Below are 5,653 nucleotides of genomic sequence, written 5' to 3'. Positions count from 1 at the left end.
AATTAGCTTTGTAGAGATCTAGTATAGAGCTGTATGAATGGGTAAATGAGGACACAGATTGTAGTGTAAAGCGCTTTGAGTATCTTGATTAGATAGAAAAGCGCAATATAAGTACAGTCCATTTACCATTTAACAGAATGTCTTGAAGGAGTCATGATGAGAGCTGGGATTCTCTCACAGTGAGTGCCCTACAGGTTTAACATATAGTCTTAATGTTAAATTAAGAAGATGCAGATAAAAATTGATAATTTTATGTTTTCAAAAGATAAATTTTCACTTCACTGGTGCCTGTCCCTTAAAAATTACTGGTTAAACAAAGATTATCTTTGAAGATTATTAAATTGATGTGATTTGTATGTCTTGAACAACATTAACCCTTTACAGGTCTCTGGAGCAGTGCTGAACTGAAACGACTACTGTGAATGCTTTTTAGAACTGTTAACTATAAAGTGCTGCAGCAGGGATGGATGGCTGTATACAACACCCCCCCCCCACCCCCACCCCCCACCCCCACCCTACCCCGTTTTTCTCTCTACAGGAGATACCAGAAGGAGAATAGAGAACCTAAACTGGGCAGATGGAACAACCAGTGAGGTATCAGAGTGTAATGGATGAGTGAATACAAGTAAATATTGATAATCAGGAATGACACCATTCATGATTTTAAGTAACAACTATTGATTTTTCTATAATGTAGAAAAGTTACATTTTAGAGATTGTTTTGGATAATAAATTCGGCTGGAATATTGTATATAATATAAGAATCAAAAACTTTGCTAGATATTTGACTTCTGTTATGTGCTTCGGGCACATTATAATTATTTTTTTCTCTCTTTTTCTGATTGCTTTGTTTATAGACTTTAAACGAATGATCTTTTAATATATTTTGGAGATGGGATAATTCTAATCTTTGATAATCAGTAGTGATTACGTTAATTGATGGCGCTGCTGGTCCGCCTATAAATAGGCTGTGTTTCGACATGTTAGAGAGCCCGTTTTGTTTCCCACTCGCTTCCGCTCGCTCCACCACCGCTGGTGTGCGTCTTGACGCGGTGCGCACACGTCTCCAGTTGCTGCAGGCCGCAGCTGATGTCTCCAGCCTGCCATGAGGTAGTTCTGCTAGAACTTGTTCGTTTGCTTGTTTTTTCGTTGCGATTTTGGCCTGGTGGGATCGGTAGTCCTGTTTTCGATTTTTCTTTTGCATTTAAAGTTTTTTTCTCTAGTCCGGTACTAAGTAGGGGCTTCGACGGCCCTGTATAGGGTTGGCCCCCTGCTGTACCGTTTTGTTCTGTTTAATCGACTCACCAGGTCCAACTTTCAGTTGATACTTTTGGGGTTTTTGTTCTTTTTTTTGGAACACGGGTAATTGAGGGCATTTGACTCTCTCTTTTTTTCTCTTCACAGAGAATCAAAAGCAGGTGAACCAACCCAAAGGATCAGGAGAGTTGAAAAATAAAATATTTCTTTGAACCCTCAATTTTGTCTCGTGTCCTCAAATAAGTTGTGTCTTGGTGGACGTAACAACTTCTACAAAGTGTATCACTTAAGCTAGTTGCTGGTATTATGAGGGCCAAGGCCACATATGCACAGAGGATCGAGGGTCAATTCACCTCACAAGACCCTTGGAGCATGTGGAGGGGCATTAACTGCATAATAGATTAAAAAGGAAGGAGTGAACAATGACCCAAAGACCCAACATTTTTATACCTGGATTACTGAGCATGGACTTTGTTGTTTTCAACCAGTTTGACAAGACTGTCAACAAGGAAGAGGGCTGGCAATGGAGGAGGGGCGTACCAAAGAGACCATCTAATCAAAAGCATAACTGGTTTGTTCCACTTTGGAGTAAGCTGTTGGAAGAAGAATCAGTTTTGTTGTGTGTTTCCTTGACTGATGAAGCCTTCTGGATCAAAGGCGAAATGTTTCAGCACAAAAAAAAGAAACTGTCCAGATGACCTGACTGAAAAATGTTAGATTTTATACCTGGATTATTGAGCATGGACTTTGTTGTTTTGTAATTAGTTTCAAGAGCAGATCATGATGAATAACGCCACTAGATGGTGCAATTATGATGATAAACTTAATTTTTATATTGTTTTCTATGAAATAATGATTTTATTACAGCTAACGGCCATGACGAGAGACCAGAGGATTTTGATAAATACATAAAATGGGGTTTTATAATATAGATTTATCAGGTGGTGAACTTGTGACATTTTTCAATATAAATTGGGACTAAATTGAAGGGTGGTGGAATGGGTAAATTGATTTTTTTGGTTAATTAGGAATGCTTTTATATTAACTCACCAGGGGGGGTTGGGAGGTTCTGTTATTTACATACAATATGCATGTTAAAACACATTACTTGTTTAAATCAGATTTTATTCACACAAATACATTTTCTGCTGTGACAGGCTAAAAATACCGGCAGCGCTCTGTGCAAATAAAGTGGAAACTGCATGATTGAAGTGGAAGAGGAAACAGAGTTTTTTTCTTTTTCCTTTCCAGATGGACAAAATGGACCACGCCTGCCCTTGAAGTCAAAAAGAGAAGTTCAGGTTCTACAAACTGATTAACATCTATTAGATAAGAACGCTTTCTTGCAGTAGGACACCTCCTACAATTATTAAATCATATATTTAGAACTCTGACCTAGACAAATGTTAGAAATTTCCATATGTCCTATTCACCACACCAGTGGGATGCTGAAGTCCTAGGCAGATGTTGAGAGCTGAGTCAGGCAACCTCAGGGAGGCAGGTCACACGCTAGCCGTCAGCTCTGGCATTTTATTTGACCTGAGGCTGCCAGGTCACACGCTGTAGCCTGTAGGCATCTCCCGCCAACATATAAGAAGTAATATACATTCAACCAGAGGAAAGTGATTAATTGCTTGCTTATCTAGTGATAATGAACTGGGAGTTTTTATTCGAGGAACCCTCCAGGCCCCTTGAACCAGGGGAGTTGTTAAGATATTTTTCTAGACTGGTCCTGGGGTTTTGATCTGCTCAGAGACGGGATTATAATGAAATTATGACCCGGTTCTGACTGGGTTAAACTGGGCCAGCAACTCTGTAAAGAGTCTCCCTGGGATTCAATATCCGTCAAGGAACAGAGTTTATTTCTGCTTGCTACATCACGTACAAAGGCTTTTGAAGCACCGTATCATATTCCCTAACACATCAGAACCACATAAGATCCATTGAGATCACACTTAGTCACGCCCCCTCATACACTGGCAGGTTGAGATCCCCTTCTGCAAAGGCGGAATCTAGGACCCTATAAATGAGTAATGACATGGGACATTGGGGCTCTTCGGGGTTTTGTTATTGCGTCATAGACCAGAGAGACAAACGCTGTAAACTGTAACCTTTTCCTGCTTTGATTTTAATATAATTGATAAAACTTAATGGACGTGTCCTTGATATATTGATATTGTGGGTTACCGCTTCTGAGGGAGGTTCGAGCCGGGGGGAGAGACGTGGGCTGGAGGCGGGTTTTTCGGGTCCGGTGACTCACAGCCAGCTCCTGTCTTTAACTGGGATTTTGTGTTTATTGAAAATCATTCTGAATTTCTCTGATACTCCAGCAACATAAGGGATGACAATGTTTTTATGTCTGTTGTTCTCCTTTTTCTGTTTATTTGTGTGTTTTGTAGATTTCCTCGCTGACTTGACCAAAGCCCAGTTAGGATATCCACATGTTTGAAGAGCTTCTTGGATGTGTTTCTGTTCCTTTTCCTTCCCTTCTGTCTTCATGGGGATGTGTCCTGTGTACTACCTTTTATCACATTCATACACCGATGGGACACACATCGGAGGCAACAAGGGGTTCAGTGTCTTGCCCAGGGACGATTCGGCATGTGACTGCTGTGGTGTTCGAACCCCCAACTCTTGCATTGGAGGACGACTGCTCTAACCACTCAGCCACAGCCGCCCAATTGTAACAACCGAACTTCATGGAGTAACAAATTAACACATCCAGTCAGTTCTGATTCTCTCTACAGGCCAGCTTAGTATCATGTGCAAGTATTATGGTATTATGGTTGGTGGAAAGTTGAACCCAGAGTTCAGACAGACACAGAGGAACTTGGGCATAAATAAAGAAAACTGGTTTATATAACAAAATCAAAGGCTGGTGTGTCAGCAAAACTTACAGCAAGTAATTTTGTCTGGGAGACATGGAGGGACAGACTATGTAGGAGTGGTGGCGCAGAGGTTAGAGAAGGTGGGCCTGTAATTGGAAGGTTTCTGGTTTGACTCCCTGGACAGAAAACATCAAGATGTTGATGATGTAGTGATGTAGGCTGTTAGCTTCACTACTAATTAATTATTCTTAAAGCTAGTTCAAGCACAACGAATATTAATTGTTCAATTACAACGGATTCTTTCTTTTTCGAGTTAAATTTCTTCCATGTGACCAAGATAACTTGTGGAGTGGAGTGGTAATTAGTGACATGAGACACCATTTTATCTTTGACCCATCAGAATAAATGCGGTCATTTATTTAAAATGACCACATTTATCAAAATTTAACATCAAACATGTACACACTGATTTGCTGATCTGTTTCTGATTAATAAACTTGGCACAATTTACTAAACAAGACAACAGAAGATTACTGATTGAGACTCATTTCTGAAGGCATCTAGCTTGATTTACTGGTGAATAGAAGTTTAAAGAGAAGGAATAGATTTAAAGAGGAGGTTTAGATGGATGAAAGTTACGTGTTGAACCAGAAAATGGCACCCTTCCTCCAAATCCAGCTCAGCCCTCCGGTACACTTCAGGGCGTGCAACGACTTTGTTACCTTAGCAGAGGATACATCAACTCCGGAACAGAAGTCCATTGGCACGCTCCCTTTTCAGCGTCTCCAGTCAGAGTGGCTGGGGTCATCAGAAGTTGTGACGAAGTACTCAGTTCAACAGAATAAGCTTCCTTAGAAGTTGAGCATTTAATGCTCGGGTTGAGTCACAGCCGAGGTAGGCTGTGACTACGCTGGAATGGAGGGACCCTTGGCACATGGTCCAATCCATCAGCTATTTTTCAGCTGTAAGACTTCATCAGACTGAGTCTCATCTTCGACTGAAAGTTCCAGGAAGACTGGAAAGACTGTGAAGACTGGGAAAAAGACTGAATAGTTCCAAGAAGTGTTGCCTTTTAAAGGGTATCCACTTCCTATCACTTGGTACTTCCTGATTGGTTGAAACAACCAGCAGGGGTGTAGTTTTAGTGATGTCAGAGGGTTATTAGAAGTCAGGAGACAGCAGAAATGTTTTAAGAACGGTTAATACAGACAGAGAAATATTTTGAAGAAATGAGAGAATGCAGGTGCCAGCCAGTTCTTATTTACTGTCTGAGAGTTTTAAAAGAAGGCACTTCGTTCTCATAACTTGTCTCTGACTTTCGTCCTGAAAAATCCACTACTCCTCATTCAGACAGAAGACTAAATGCACACTTACTTCATAAATAGACATTTAACTGTATGATTGATGAAGTCTAATGAGTATCCTGATGCATGCTCAATAATCCAGGTAGAAAATCTAAAAAAGTTCAATCTGGTCCACTGGACATTCAAAAAAACAAAACAAAGCAAAACAGCAAAAAAAATGTAGAAACGTTTCGTCTCTCATCCGAGAGACTTCCTCAGTCTGAG

The sequence above is a fragment of the Nematolebias whitei genome, chromosome 13 (genome assembly GCF_014905685.2).
Source record: "Nematolebias whitei isolate Nwh7 chromosome 13, NemWhi1, whole genome shotgun sequence".
NCBI classification, from domain to species: Eukaryota; Metazoa; Chordata; class Actinopteri; order Cyprinodontiformes; family Rivulidae; genus Nematolebias; species Nematolebias whitei.
This window is presented reverse-complemented; position numbering follows the sequence as displayed.